This window comes from Dysidea avara, chromosome 12 (assembly GCF_963678975.1).
Source record: "Dysidea avara chromosome 12, odDysAvar1.4, whole genome shotgun sequence".
In the NCBI taxonomy this organism is placed as follows: domain Eukaryota; kingdom Metazoa; phylum Porifera; class Demospongiae; order Dictyoceratida; family Dysideidae; genus Dysidea; species Dysidea avara.
In genome coordinates, this window is record NC_089283.1 from 25,590,813 (window position 1) to 25,608,071 (window position 17,259).

The 17,259-nt window shown below is 36.8% G+C and overlaps 1 protein-coding gene across 2 annotated transcripts in view; it reads right to left on the minus strand.

Moving 5' to 3' along the window:
- Positions 1-17,259, minus strand: part of LOC136241579 (mediator of RNA polymerase II transcription subunit 4-like) — a 42,975-nt gene that overhangs the window by 563 nt on the left and 25,153 nt on the right. For both annotated transcript variants that reach the window (XR_010694337.1, XR_010694336.1), the window contains exons 6-8: positions 1,658-1,891; positions 550-741; positions 125-278 (exon numbers count right to left, since the gene is read on the minus strand). The gene's annotated coding sequence lies outside the window, so the exon portion shown is untranslated. The remainder of the gene's footprint in view (positions 1-124; positions 279-549; positions 742-1,657; positions 1,892-17,259) is intronic.

The following is a 17,259-nucleotide window of genomic DNA, read 5'->3' on the forward strand; positions in this document are numbered from 1 at the left end:
TTTGGGCCAAATTTCAAGCAGACGTAGGTCACTTTGACACATTTGCAGTTTTAAAAAAAAAGACATAGTCGACAGGTGACCATATTACACACATTTCATGTAGTATACAAACAAATAACAATACCTCTCATCTTCATCATGTGTAATGTTACAAAAACTTCCCACTGCCAGAGGCCGGCATTCTCCAGTTGTAAGGCATAACAGGAGTGAAGATGGCCAAAATATTTGGTGATATGTGAATGTAGTCTAATCCCATTAAACACTGAAACAATTGCCAGCTACAAGGAAGAAATGCAAACAACATTATGTATGGTGTGAAAGTCAGTAGAATTTGTGATTAAGTGGAATAGATTTATCTGTTATAGTTCAGTGAAATATTCTCTAACCACTAGGCATTACAATGTAGTCCAGTAAAAGTAATGGTTACAATTATTGAGACAACACTTTTCATCCCATTGGTATATAGCCTAACTACATTTTGGGACCTACTAGAGGGGACCACTATAAAATTACTGAGGCTCCAATAGTACCACAAAATGGTGAGCTCACATGAGTTGATAGTTCAGTGCACATGGGGTGAAGGTAGCAGGATTTATCAGCTGACTGAGATCATGATCGCGGTCGCAATAGAGTTGTAACAAGTGGTAGCATATGTCGTGTAGTTCCAATCAGCTTGTTTGATGTCTGCCCTGTCCTGTACACCAGCAGTGGCCGTACCACATGTGATGACACAGTGGGTTCCTGGGGGGAATGATGAGTAGTAAATGGAATGGACATCATTTGAAAACAAGATGATGTTATGATACTTCTAACACACAAGGCTTGTACTTAACTTAATTAATAATTGCAAAATTACTTGTGTAATTATTAATTACAAAATTGATATAATTACTACACAGAATACAATTTAACCACACAACGTGCTTTATTAGCTGTTTACGTCATTTCTTAGGTTAATTATGTAGCTAGGCAGGCCAGTTTAATTTACAACAGACCAGAAAGTTATACAGAACATTATGAAAATTTTCAGTTTACTGATTTAAGACTTATATTTCATCAAGTCACTATAATGGTTGAGCACATCAGCAATAGTAGCAGTTGGAGTACAACAATAACACAAAACACTAACAAGAAATAGCATAGATGCAGTCAGTACGTAGTTATGAATACTTACTACAAACTCAGCAACTTCTATCCACTGTCCTCAACCATCGGGTCACCTGATCCTTTCTAGCCAACTGGTGACCATAAGATAAAGGGTTACCCAGACCTGATGAAGCCATACGATGACATTATTTGTGCTTGCTGTGGACAGACAACCCACAGTATGGTCAGTATTGATGACAAAGGGACAGAACTTTATGAATTTTTACTGCTGAGAAAACTGTAACATGCCAACAATTGACCCAAAAGATGGACGTACTTAATTATTTTAAGAAATCACTCTCAGATATCTTGATTCTAACAAAACGATTAATTTATACAATATGAGGCCCACAATTATTGTATCAACTTTGGCTGCTTTTGTTTGTTAGCCTCTGGTAGAGATAAAAGACTAAGATCTTTCTGGAACAAAATTTCAGTATTAGAAATCAAAGTCTGCAGGTCCTCAAGATGTTCCATAATAGCATACACAACACATACAGATAGGTCTCACCTGGCAGGTTGGCCTCATTAGGTAGGTCTCCCCATAGAGCCATTGCTAGGGTCCACACACACTTCATGTACTGGCCGGCAAACTTGTCAGACAATTTGACATGTGTAGACCATAAGGTATGGCAGCATAGTCCAGTAGTACCTTGTTACTTTTCATTGATGTGATGTGGGGAACACCAGCCCCACCCACCTCATTATGCTGCAACTGCACAGCTAACAGGGGTGTGCACATTTCCTATATCAAAATAATAAAAAGTATGCAACTGTACCATACCAATGCAGCATCTTGTTATTTCTAACTAGAATCTCAAGCATATATTGTGTGACTAAATCTTTTCTGTGATTTCTGTGTGGATTAATTTGGTTTTCACCCATTCATACACAAAAGGAAAATAAAGTCTGGCAGTAGTTATGGAGAACTTTGTACCAGCCAAGTGCTCTTAATATCAGTATACAAGTGTTACTCACTACTACCCAGGGAATTTCCATGAGACCATACCAGATTTTACGCAGTACAGCACTCAGGCTCTTACATAAAATATAAGGTCTCTAGATATCCAATCCTTCTTTACCCAAAGTTAAAAATGAATTGTTCAATTGAATGTGAGTGTATGAGTAAAGTGTATGCTCTATTGGAGTATGAAGAAGCTTTGTACAATCTTTGAATAGGTCAAACCATTCAGTCATCTGAACATTATTATGAGACAATTGGAGTTTTGATGGTGTACTGCAAACATTAAAAATTTACGCTCCGCTGTGGAATAATATGTAGTTTAAATTTTTACTACAGGTTTCTGATTTATTAACTACTCTAATAGAACAAGCACAAACTTGTATGACCAGCTTGAAGAGAAACCACCCTATTTACCTGAAGGTATGTTTGAGGTTGATTATGCCTAACCAATACTGTTAAGCTGTCATGAAGGAAACAGGAGGCTCAGTTTTGAGTGATCATTATTTTTGGAAAAACAGTGCAAACCTTGATGATTCCTACTATACACTACTACCATATATAAGAACATACATAACAAATTATACATCTTTTGGTTTGGTGTAGTGCTACATGTAAGTATGGGGAGAGGAATAGTCAGTAAACAAGTCATATATGCATACTAGCTGCAAAAAATGGTGTAAGAGTTGCAAACCAGCTAAAGTTGGTAACATTAGACTCAGAAGGTGCAGGGAAGACAAGCACAGTTGACTCTCTGCTTGAAAAGAGTTCCAGAAGAAACAGGAATCTACTATTGGTGCAGCTGTTGATCGCTATCATTGATCATATTTTGGCATCAAAGTGGCAGCAAATTGACATAGAACACCGGTCACAAGAACTCCATAAGCTGTACAATTCTGAAATGAAGAAATGCATGTCAGAAATATCAAAATTTAATACTATAGGTGACCAACAAATTTCAGTGTCCATTCAATGTGAAGAAAAGCTCCAGAAGAAATTATTACCAAAGTTGAGAAAGTGGTCAACTCCAAGGAAGTTTCCAGTGGAGATGTGCGGATCATCATACTTCATTTAGGAGGGCACGGAATTTATTATGAAGTACATTTTATGTTTTTGTCTCCAGAGGATGATGGTTTTTGACGCATCAAAAGGCCTCAAGCAGCCAGTGGTGTGCTGGCAACATTTGGACAGGTTTAAAGCAAAACTTACCACGAGAGGAATGCAGACTATGTTGTTAAATACATAAAAAACTTGATCCCAGTCTTACTTACAGGACTATATAAGTAGTGACTACCTCATAGCTTGGTCAGACAACACCCGTGATACACACCATCAAACTGGTGTTGACTGTTATCAACAATAAAACACAACTTGCTTCATACTCACATAATCAGTTTCACCAATAGTTCTATGCTGCGAGCTACTGGCCCTACTGACAAATCAGTTGAGATGTGAGAAAACAGTCCACTACTAAAAAATGGCAGGAGTTGGAAAAAGGCCTCCTAAGTGGTCCCCTCAAAAGCCATTTTTGCTTTTCTTTTGTGCTGTCAGCCTGGTGGAGAACACGATTATGAACTAGAGTTAGTATCCAGTGTTACTTGCACAACATACCCAGAAAAAGATAACACGTGAAAAGAATTTCCAAGTTGTAAGAAACCCCACCCTTCTGTACTCCTCACATACTGTTCTCGAGTAGCTCACATGATACATGGGATCTGCTTCACTGCAGTTTTCCCTCAAAAAGTTTCAGTCAATATTGTATTTGTATGTTTAATGGTCATGTCATGTAGCAGTATGACAATCCTCTGAATAATACAATTGTACATAACATCTGCTAGTTCACCTCATACTTTATATACATATTTCAGTAGTACATTTGTGAACACTGACAGTACATTAACATGTTCCTTGTTTTTGTTTTTTATCACGTCCAACAAAGCTACAATATCACAACTTATGATTATATGAAATATTTACAGCACCTGCACTTTGTCTAGGATCAGTCCATTTGTAATGTAATGACCTGTGACAAGTAGTTATCAGAAACTGTTACCAGCTCCTAGAGATCGCCTCAACCTTTTGCTACATATAGCTACAGCTTGTTTCTCCTGTTTCTCTTACTAATGAAGTATGGCCGGTACTAAAGGTATCTTGGTAGATGCTACTCATACCACAAACAGTATGATATATTATTGTTGATAACTGGTCTAGTAGTAGATGATCATGGAGAATGACTACCTGTGGCTTGGACTATTAGTAATAAAGAATATCTAAACACCATTACATCAAGATGTTGTTTGTTTTATGTCAGATTGTGCTGTCCAATATTTCAATGCTTGGGTCCATTGTGTTTGGATGTAGCAACACAAAGAAATTGTTGTGTATTTGGCATGTTGACTGTACATGGAGATGTGCTCTCAATGATCACATCCCTGAGACAAGATGGAAATTTAACATCATCCTCATGTACTTTTACATGAACGAGAACAAAGTCAGTTAATGGTACAATTACAAAAACTGATGTCACATTGACAATTACCCTGAATACCATCAGTACTTTAATATACAATGTGACTAAAATCAGAGAATGGGCTACTTGCTTTAGACTGGTCAACACAAACATGTACCTGGAATTATTCCACCAACTTCTCAAAGTTGTAAACAAAATTGTAGAGTAGACAGGCTGGTACATGTTTTGCTTCACATTACACAAAACCTGGTATATGAAGAGTTAAGCAAGATAGAAAAAGGGAAACTTACTGAAGATGTGAGAACAACAACAGGCACACTGCAAAGACACAATATAGCTACTGAGTCAATAGGGAAACTTTTTGGCTACATAATATTGATCATGTACTAAACACTCTATTGCACATGTGTCCCACAACACTCAAAAGAATGGCGGCAGGACAAACTGGAGAAGATGAGGTAGTCTCCATATACACAGGTCTGGTGACAAACTTAGCTTTAGTAGCAGAGTGTTTCCACCAATATTGTGAAGTATGCATACAACATTGATCGAAACCAACGTGAAGCTCCAGAGAGGTCAGGGTGTGAGTGAGTCATACACTGTATTATGTCCTAACTGCAAAGGAACATAGAAAATGATTTATACACTTCTGCACTGGTAGAGGGTCACAATACTAAATTATTTGAAATATACAAATTCAAGGATTATCAAGTAGTCAAATATACACATTCCTCCATGTGGTTCATATATAATTGTAAATCATCCAACAACTTCAAGGAGTACTATATGAATGCACTAAAGTTAAAGAAAAAAAAACAGCTTGTCAAAAAGTTTAATTGGCTTGACGTTGTACTGAGACATGTTAACACAAAAGGGATTCACTAGGGCCAGTACATCTATGCTTCATCTAAACATGTTCATCCTTTAAGAGATATCAACACACACACACAACACACATTCCTCCAGGAATTTAATTCAAATCTGTTTGTTAACAAAATTTGTTTGCTATGTCAATTGAAACTGTCAATCCCATGTATCAATGTGAGCTACTCTAGAGCAGTATGTCAATAGCTATGTCTCATCTCATTTAAATCTTTGGTGCTTGTATGTATTAAACCTCTTAAAATGTTTAAATATTGCCTATTCACAGCACTACTGCTATCTGCAACCCAGCCACAGCTTTCAGGACGCTTTCAAACCTCACCACTCAACAACGCCCCTGCTATCTGCAACTCATCCACAGCTACTTACAACTATTGCGTCGCAACTATATTTTACAAGCCTACTATTTCCAACTCCACCCGAAACACCCTAGGAACTAAATGGCCACACCAACCACACCCCAACTTGAACACAACCCAAGGTACAGATACATTACCTGACCCCTGCCTATCCGTATCCAAATTCACTGCAACAGAATTATTTTCAATACAAAAGTGTGTTCTATTAGAATATTTCACAGTACGTTCTATTAGAGTGTTTCACTAGTATGCTCTATTAGAGTGTTTTCTACAATACATTCCATTAGAATGTTCCAAAATACAACAAATATTTATAGGCTACATTTTTTCTAACAAAGTTGCTAAACTGCCTACGGAATTTTACTATAAAGTGTATTATGTAGTAGAGTTCCAGAGGTTCCAGGGTTCCACAGGTTCCAGAGGTTCCAGGGCTCCACAGGTTCCAGAGGTTCCAGAGGTTCCAGGGTTCCACAGGTTCCAGATGTTCCAGGGTTCCACAGGTTCCAGGGTTCCAGAGTTCCACAGGTTCCAGGGTTCCAGAGGTTCCAGAGGTTCCAGGGTTCCACAGGTTCCAGAGGTTCCAGAGGTTCCAGGGTTCCACAGGTTCCAGGGTTCCAGAGGTTCCAGGGTTCCACAGGTTCCAGGGTTCCACAGGTTCCAGAGGTTCCAGGGTTCCAGAGGTTCCAGGGTTCCAGAGGTTCCAGGGTTCCAGAGGTTCCAGGGTTCCAGAGGTTCCAGGGTTCCAGAGGTTCCAGGGTTCCAGAGGTTCCAGAGGTTCCAGGGTTCCAGAGGTTCCAGGGTTCCAGAGGTTCCAGGGTTCCAGAGGTTCCAGGGTTCCAGAGGTTCCAGGGTTCCAGAGGTTCCAGGGTTCCAGAGGTTCCAGGGTTCCAGAGGTTCCAGGGTTCCAGAGGTTCCAGGGTTCCAGAGGTTCCAGGGTTCCAGAGGTTCCAGGGTTCCAGAGGTTCCAGGGTTCCAGAGGTTCCAGGGTTCCAGAGGTTCCAGGGTTCCACAGGTTCCAGGGTTCCAGAGGTTCCAGGGTTCCAGAGGTTCCAGGGTTCCAGAGGTTCCAGGGTTCCAGAGGTTCAAGGGTTCCAGAGGTTCCAGGGTTCCAGAGGTTCCAGGGTTCCAGAGGTTCCAGGGTTCCAGAGGTTCCAGGGTTCCAGAGGTTCCAGGGTTCCAGGGGTTCCAGAGTTCCAGAGGTTCCAGGGTTCCAGAGGTTCCAGAGGTTCCAGGGTTCCAGAGGTTCCAGAGGTTCCAGGGTTCCAGAGGTTCCAGGGTTCCAGAGGTTCCAGGGTTCCAGAGGCTCCAGGTAAAGTAACCATTACTCTAAAGGAGTAACATATGGTCAGAAGGTGGTGTGACTTATTCCTCAGAGTAATGGTTATTCTCTTCAGAGTTTATTTACTCTCCAGAGTTGTTAAATCCTTTCTACCCTGGGAAGTCTTTAGAGTGGTGGTTACTCTTCATTTATAATAGTGTAGAGGTTCCAGAGTTCTTTATAGAGGTTCTTTATAAATAAAATATGTAGTTTTTTTGTAAACTGCTGAGATCACTCGAGAATTTAACCTCAACTTACAAAACTTTTACCCAGGATGCATACCCCATACACTCTAGATTTACATGTTTTATGTACTATAATATAGCAATAATAAATTAATAATATAAGTGTGATTACACTGATATGTCTTTCTATGCATAATTTAAGTTAGGCCTACCATCACAAAAAAAACATAAAATTTCTGTAGTTGCCCTTACCATCCATGGAAGATCACTATTTTGTAACAACAACAGTAAATACTGTTGCAGTTGGCACATTGTAAAGTTTTTGAACCGGTATTGAGATAACATTTTGTGTGTGTATACATGTGTTAGCTATGATGACATTGTTGATGTTGAGTCACTACATCCAAGAAGGAAATTCCAAATGACTATTCTATATTGATAGGAGAGTATATTACAGTGGAACCGAACATCTTGAAGCCAGGGGTAGTCCATAAGTATGAAAAGTCTGTATCTCTGAAACTGTGTATAAAATTAATAACCTAGCTAAAAATACCATTACTATCATTTACCCTAATAAAATAGTCACCACTCTAATAGAGCAATAATCTGGATTAGTCTGGATAAGTGAAGTCTACATAACTGAGGTTTCACTGTAATAAATCCTTAATGATAACTTGAATAGCGTAACCTGGAATATATAGGCCTGAAACACAGCATAATTATGATACTATGTGCATTCTTTGCAATTGCTAAAAAGTATGACTTAAAATTTCCTTAAGATTCAAACTTGTAACACCTAATTTTCACAAGTTTCATTCCCCAAGATCCCCTAGCTGGAGCAAGCTATTCATGCTGAGTGTGTTTCACACACTAGTATACGTGCATCATCTCATGGTCAAACGTAAGCACTGCAAGATCTAGATCTGCCTCACCTATTTAAAATTTATATGCCCCTGATGAGGCTCATATTATAATTATTGTTCTTTACCCACTGGTTTCTATTATAATTTCTTCAGGTTTGATGAGCACTATCCCAATTACAAAAGAAATGTTACTTGGCACGTTGGTGTCCTTTTCCTACCAATCAAAACCTTTATATTCTGTCTTGTTGCATGTGCTGCAACCTTGTCAGCATATGGCTGGAGTAGGGTAGTAAAGTTACCATTTCAGACAAATTACTATAATATAGGAACAAGACTGGTTGTGAGAGTGTATGTGGTTCAGGTGTACTCTAGCAATTACCATCTTATAACCGGCCACTATGCTGACTTCCCAATGTAGGTGTTCTCTATAATAACTATATACCTTTATAGATGCTAAAACTCTCTTACATAAAATTGTTATTATTGTACATAAGATTAGATCTACTTTATTGAAATTATTTATACTAGCATTGATACAGGTACCTAGCTAACTTATCATATCTGCAAAAATTAAACACCAACTAATGTAATGGAAATTTTAATGCAATGCTGTTCATACCTGTTGAAAATCATGTATGTGAACACATAAATCCGTGTATAAAGCTAAGGGAATTGCGTGTGCACATAGTATTTTACATACCATTGAGTACTACCTGTTACCAACCAACAATTTTAGTTAGTAACATAACAGAAAACACTAAGCATTTAGTTGTATTTTATAATAAAACATAGTATAAAGATTTAGTAATTACTTAAATTGGTATGGGTAAGCTACAGTATTCTATGCCACAATTGCATACTCATTGCAAGTGTGCACTGTAATTATTACATAGTGTTTGAATATGGTACAACTATTATTTACCCAGAGGAGAGAACTTTGACATTAAAGAAGCTTACCATTGTCAAATTATGTGTATGGCTTTAACCCTAGTTAGCCACACCCTTTCAGTATAATACACTTAAAGTTAAGCATGCACATACTGAAAAGTTTGATAAGATATTGCGTGCATGCACATGCTACATGGTGGACATTGGTGTTGCCAGTGACATTTAGGTGTAGTGAAAGCACAAATATAAAATGTGATGTTGAAAAAGGTGCATGTAAAATAAGAGGAAAAGATGACACACTCAGTGAAAGAACACAAAGCAGAAAAACAACCAGTAACTTGCTCAGTTCTGAAATGTAGGGCAAGCACCAAACACAACCACATTTTATTGTTTTTGTACCTGCAATATTTTTTTTGTTTTGCACACCACGCACTGAAGTTAGCTAGGTGATAGAAAGTCATTGGTACCAGTGCATGCCCTGCATTTCCTATAGTTAGATTATTTCAGTATACTTGTAAGCTTTAACGCTTTTATTAAAGCATATCTGTAGCAACAGTATTGAAACGATGTCAGACTCTAGCACTAAATCCAAGTGCTACCATACAACTTTCTTTAGCACTATCCATTTGTTCTATTGTAAATTAGTGTATCTTTTGAGTGGAAATGTAAACATGCACTTAGTGAAAATGTTAACATAGCTATATACAGTGTGAGAGTAAAGGTTACATGTGTAGTGACATGATAATTTTGTACCAAAAAGGTTTAGAATAAGAGAAACAAGGAATGCAAAAAATGCCAAAAATATGTTATAACCAAAGATTCCCAAAGTAAAGTAATGCAATCCAGGCAGGGCTCAAACTCATCACCTTACCATAGTTGTAAAAACTGAGCTATACAACTCTTGTGTTTAGATGGTGAGTAAACATAATTATAAAGCCATGCATAAGATGACTGTTTTAATAGGTTTTCACCATGTGGTTTACACAAAAATTCTAGCAGCACTCTTGCATTCAACGTGCTGTAAATGACAAACAACAGCAGTTTAACAAGCGTGGTGAAGTTAAATGACGAGCACTTCATGAAGTACATTCAATACATGCAGTGATTATGGAGATAGCTGATTCACCTGAATGGAATGTACACAGATTGCTGTTTGGTGTTAGTTTTATAATAAGATTATTACTATGATAGGGACAAAGGAACAAATCACAATATGATCACAATACAGTAATTGTTTTTAGTTGTCTATTTCTTTAACTTCTTTTTTTTCTTCGTCTGCTGACACTGCTCCACCACCATATTACGTCTAGTTCTAGTCTTTCGATCTGTGTATAGTAGAAGTAATATACAGCTATTGCACAGGTCAGTAGTACTGTCAAGGAGTACAATAGTACTGTTTTGTAGGATCCATTCTCAAGTGCTGCATTCCCTCCCCCCCATAAAATTTTACCCATGAAATCCTTTTAGAAAAATCATACAGGGCAAAATGCACCATTACTGAAGAGTTTTTGTGTTTCCAATGCCAAAAAAATTATATAGTGCTTACAAAAGGTATTGAATTGTCAATGCCAATTTTGGTCTGCTTATCTACTTGTCAACCTGACAGCATTAAGGTTACGGGATACTGTAAACCCCACATGTACACTATTAATCATTTTTCATGACTAGGGGTTTGATTTTTTTTAATGCATTGTTATCAAATATTTATGCATTCTTAACTTCTCATTAATCGACATGGAATTCAAATGTTGTTATGGAAACATGAGTTGTCCCCATGCCAATTAGTGAAAACTATGAACCAAAATCAGACCAATGAAGAACCATGAGAACTTACTAACAATTCTAAGATTTGAAGAACATCACTTGTGAGGGACTGACAAGAGGATTTGTGAATAATGTGTATAATTGCTGAAATATGACTACAATATGGCCTAAAGCAAGACACTGTGGTCACAAAATTAATTTTTAAATTGATATCACAAGCACTAGAAACATTATTTCTAACAAATGGCTCTGTCAGGACCTAGACAAGAAGCCAAACTAGCAGTCTGTTTATACAAAATGTTAACAACTAGTTTGACAGTCCTGATTTTTGGTTCAGGAAAATATCGCCATTAGTCAGCAAAACTATGTATGCACTTACAGGTGTGCCAGTTGCTAAGTGTGTTGTACTTCCTTATCTTGTACTGTTACATGTGTTTTCTTGTACCTTGTACCTGTCCAGTCAGCAAGCTATGATTCTCCCAACAATTTAAGCCTGTTACCAGCTGATACACAACACAACACCAAGCCCACCTTAATTACGTAATAAAATTTTTGTTTGACAGTTGCTCAGTATCCCATAACCTTAAGGACTGAATATCTGCAAGTACATCTGCAGGTGTAGGCACTTCCTTACTTTATATTTGTACATACACATGATTCCTAATGTTTTTTTTGTTGTTGTTGTAATTGTTTGCTTAGTAACATTGTTATAACTGATGAATCTAAGCATACAGCATCAAAAGAAAGTGGACTGTTAGACAAAATATTTTGTCTAACATGTATGTCCCAAATATAACAGCGAATTGGGCATTTTGTTTTGTATACCGTCTAGCAGTGAAAAAATCGATCCCATGATCTTATATATATACATATATACATTATTGAGTTACGTTGGTCTGAATGCATCAGCCACACAGTTATTGAGTTGTTCAGCAAAAATTCCAATAAATATTTTTAAATATTTTTAAAGCTACTTGTTTTACAAGTTTTTGTCGCTTGGATTCCTTAATTCACTGTATGCTTATGCTATCCATAAGTAAACATCTTTGGTAAGCATTATACTCTGCTTATTGATTCAGTGATATATGATATGCCAGTAATTTAAAGTTCCTTAGTTATTCAAAAATCAAAGTCACTACAGCTGAGCAATCTACATGAGTGCATACATAGGCTTGAGTCAAGCCTATGTACGCACTCATCTAGATTGCTCACAAGCAACCAAACTGTATTGTGGTTACCTACTTAATAAACACAGTCTGCTTGGATTGACAATTTAATATATTTTGAAAGTGTACTGTAATTTGCTTTATTTTCGTGCAAAAATTTTTATGATAAAAATTTTCGTTATTTTCATATGATTTACATGAATGACTGTTGTATTAAAGTAATTCAATCTTTTAAAAAAAAAATTTGAACAAGTTTTTGCATACAAAAACTATTTTATAGCAAAAAAGCAAATTACGGTAATTAAAAATAAGTAACTGCCAAAGCCCAATGTATGTTGAGAGCATGTGTAGTTATATCATCATGCATAACTCTATTAGAGGTGTGCGATTATCTAGATATATTTGTGACCCGGTCTGCGAAAAGGGCTCTTATAGCCTTTCCAATTGCATATATATGGTAACCCATAACTTAACTGGTGAATATGGTACAAGCCTACAATTTGGTCACTCAACAACCCTAACCTGGCAGTAGCTGTGGGTGTAATTACATGATGATAGCTTTAGTAGATTAGGAGTTATAATTAGCCAAACATGGATAATTGGAAAGGCTATAAGAGCCCTTTTCGCAGACCGGGTCACATTTGATTATCGAGATAACGTAAGACTTATCGAGATAAGGATGATAGGTTTATTAATCTAGATAATAGTAAACTTCTGTAAATTATTTGTATACCTGATGGTGTAGGCACCTCCTGGGGATTCACACTCTCCTACCACTTGGGAACAGTCACAGTGTTAAGACTAACATTTTCTACTTTTTTATAGTCTTCAAATTGCAATTTGCTCACTTTACTGGTTACAATATTGGCAGTTTACTAAAATAAATAATTGTTTCAGTTATCGAGATATATTACATAATCGAGATTAAGTTTAATGGAAATATCGAGATATGTCTAAATTAGTCACCACACACCTCTAAACTCTATTATGTATGTAATTGCATAGTGTTTTACCTCTTCTTTCCAGCTCCTGTGCCACAAGAGGAGTAGTGAACACTGGCTTAACTATGGATAAGAGAAAAATATGTGTTACAAATATTGTTACAGCTACATCTGTAAATACCATTATAGCTATGTCTATAAACTCAACAAGAATAATTCGTCATAAGCTTCTACAACAATTGTAAATACTACCATAGCTTATATAATAATTAACTTTTCTGGATCAATAAATGTGACCAGATTTGCGAAAAGGGGTCTTCCAATTCCGTAAACGTTGAAGACCATAACTTAGTCTTCGAGTAACATATTAACCTGAAAATTTCACCATGTATTCAGCTATATTGGTGCTCACAACTGCCCAAATTTCAAGGTAATAGCTCTTTCCATTCTGAAGTTATCAATTGTCAAATTTGGCAAATGGAAGACCCCTTTTCGCAAATCCGGTCACAAATATGAAAACATTAAGTATTTTCAGGCCACTACACACTGTACATAGGCTAAAATCATCATTCTTTACATATTGTTGTCCAGTAAAATTCTAACAACTTTTTCTGCTGGTGTTAAAGTAAGGGAGCATTATTCCTGTGCTCATAAAATGTTTCCGTGTATGCACATGCTAAACTCACCATAAATAGTGATTGAGTAGCTACTAGACCCAGCATCATTGCTGACAGTACAAGTGTAATCTCCTCCATCAAGCGTATTTATATGAGTAATAATGAGGGTACTGCTGTTAGTGGCTATATCATCTGAAAATTTATTTGTATCACTCCTGCTCCAGTTGTATTCCAAGTCTGGGCCACCATCTGATGAACAGTTCAACTCCAACTGGTCTCCAACATTGTAAGTGTTGTCACCCATTATGGATACATTGTATGGAGCAACTGTAGTATATGATACACATTGGAGTAAGACTTTATAGAAAATCTTATGTGAACTGGTTACTTACTATGATAATGTACTATTTCAAGATACCCTACAATTTGTTTTACTATACATATAGCTAACTCAATTAAAAGGAGCATGGTGGTGCTGTATGTACAATTAGATGAAGGTTTGCACCTTTAATTATATATATATATTATATACTCTGCACTGGTTTAATACTCACTAGCTTCAGGAAAGCCATCAATCTATCATTTCCAATAAATGTTTAAAGGTTAAGGAATGTACATGTATAGAGGTGGATCCAGTGTGGTGTCAGTTGTGAAACATGATACTGTATTGTATAAAGTACTCAAGCTCTTATTGTCTAGTTGCACAACTGTGCAGCACGCTAGCTAGACCTCTTTTCATGATTTTTTTGACATAATTATTATTGGACACAATGGTGAAGTATGTAGGGACAAAGCATTGGATTTAGGTTTATAGGAATTTTTTATTTTCATTGTTTAGTTGTAGCTACATATTAGCATAAACAATTTTAATAATTTTTTTTGTACGTGTAATTAACTGGCCATTTCAACTTACCATAAACTGTCAAAGTAGCACTACTAGATCCAGCACTATTTGTGACAGTACATGTGTAGTCCCCTCCTTTGACTTCAGCAATAGTTAGTGTGCTAGTGTCAGTGATCATGTCATTTGAAAGTTCATCGTCCTCAGTTCGACTCCATTTGTATTCTCGGTGTGGCCCACCTTCTGAAGTACAACTTAACTCTAACTGATCTCCAATAGTTAGCATGTTATCCCCCATGATGGTCATGTTGTATGGAGCAACTACATACACAACAGAACACAACAAAAATATTAGACCAGCATCATGGTATTATGTACATAGTGATGCCAATGAATGCATGTTTTTCATTTCCAAGTAATTTTTCTGATGTGTATGAGGTTCAGTATGTGTAAAAGATTAATTTTGTGGTGTACATGCATCTAAAATAATTTATAAGCTATCTAGTTACATGTATTATGTTGTAACAATGTGCTTTAAACATACAGTATTAAAAACTGTGGAACAGTCTTGAAAAGATATTTGAAGGTCAAAATACTTTAGAGCATTATGTAACTCCTGCCATAGCTCATATCCTTTGGAAAGTTCATAAATATAGAAGTCATTGTTACGTGTATTGAACGTACTGCAGAATGCCAAAAGGAGCCAATAAATAAAGCCAGTATCACTAGCATTGGCTCCTATATATTTCGTTATGCTGGTCTGAAGTCATCAATCAGTATGTAAGCAGAAAATCACACCGAACTATTCTCTAAAAAAGAATATGTATCATTTTTTCTGTAGCATTTTTGTTGGTTCTGAATTTGGTTTGATTCTACAATTTCTGCCAAGGCACCCGGAAGCTATTATGAGTTACAATATTTATTTAGTGTAAACATAATTTAAAAAAAATTAAAACATGGGGATAGATATCGCTGAAAAAATAAAGAAACGAGGCCAATAAGCCAGCATGTTAAACACACAGAGATCTCTGTTTGGACTCAATGGATATGGTGGAAACTAATGAAAAAACAGTTTCTCCATAAATCAGTGACAGATAAGTACTGAGAATGCTTCTATATAAATGTTCAAATAGCAATCTCTGTGTGTTTAACGTGCTGGCTTGTTGGACTCTTGTTTCTTCACTTTATTCAGCAATCTCTATTCCCATGTTTTAATTTTAAAACTATTTTTTCACTAGTTGACTAAAACTAAACATGTATATCAAGTTAGTCATTGTGTACAGTAGCTGTCAAGTAGTCGGCTAATGGTATCAGAGTTGGCAAACACCAGTGTATTGTTTCATTAGTTTTGAATGTACTTTGTACTATACAGCTTTGACATATCCAACTATAGTCAGTATAGCATGCTGTGGTCAGTAATAGTGTGGCTTCTGATTTATCATATAGACATGCACACTTTTGTGCAGCTACTGATCACTCTAAGTGGACAATTACACACACACAAACCCACACTCAATAATTATAGTCACTCGTAAAGTGGATTATTTCTGTCCATGTATAGAAGTACCTCAAAAGGTACTTTAAATGTGGACTCTCTTCTATAAGGACCTTGGCTGCAGCCTTGAACTTGACAAGTTTATTTAGCTAACTGTTTAAATTACACCTCAAGCAGTATCGATGTTATCATCCTTAGGTGAAGCCAATGTGTTGATAATTATGATATCCTACCAGTGCAGGTGTGACTTCTATCCAACACATTTTGAAACTATATGACATAATAACAACAATATTGAGCGTGTTACTTTGAAGTAGGGCTTCAGAGGGATAGAAAGTGAACTAGTGTTTATTACATACTTTCTGTAGTCTGTTCTTCCATCAGGTCTGGTGCAAATCCTGAAACAAGTTTACCACAGTAATTTGTATGCATATAAAATATATGTATGTATTACTTGTGAGAACTCTACGTCTTGATTCATCATCAAGTACATCAATGTAGATAATTACAGCCTTCTGCTTTCCACATTTAAAAGTGGTTGGTACATTTGTTTCTCCTGTATTCTTATCTTTCACTTCCTTAAACAGGAGAGATTTATCATGTGGTAGCTTGAATGGCCATTGCGTGATCCTAACAGCAAGAGATGGTCTTGCTTTTCCTTTCTTTGCATTGTGTTTAGGAAGTACTTTCACCAATTTCTCAATCTACATTTGCAATTCACAGCATTAATTTCAACAATGTATATAACTGATGCCCACACAATGGATGGGTGGTATATATGCTTATGTACCACTCTGCGTGGGCAGTTCAAAGGCACCGCCAGTGCCATAATTTGTATATTGCACTGCTGCAGTGCATTATAACTTATAACGCACTGGTTGCGGTTTTGTAGACCACAACGAGTGCATTATAAGTTATAATGCACCGACCGCAGTGCAATATACAGATATTGCACTGGCTGCGGTTTTGTGCAGCATAGCACAAGTGCCGGTGGCGAAGACCACTACGACACCTCACCTAATAGGTGGAAAGACGCTTCACGGATCACTCGAATTCTTTTATAGCCTGACATGTAAAGGTCGATTGTGGGCCATAACGTCACCAATACGTATAATGTTTACAAGCAGCCAATGGCGATCGAAAAAGCCAACGCGGGTGGCCACAACTCTAGTCTACATATATATAAACGTACTTATACACCTTACTCCATCTTAGCTCAGATTAAACTGTAGTCCACTTCAACAATTACTCAATAAAACAAATATATTCTAAATAATACTAACCTTTACGTTCGATTGTGGTAACCAGTTTTGTCATGCCAACAGATTCGAGTTTAGCCAGTGTGAATAGACTAGTATCGTTT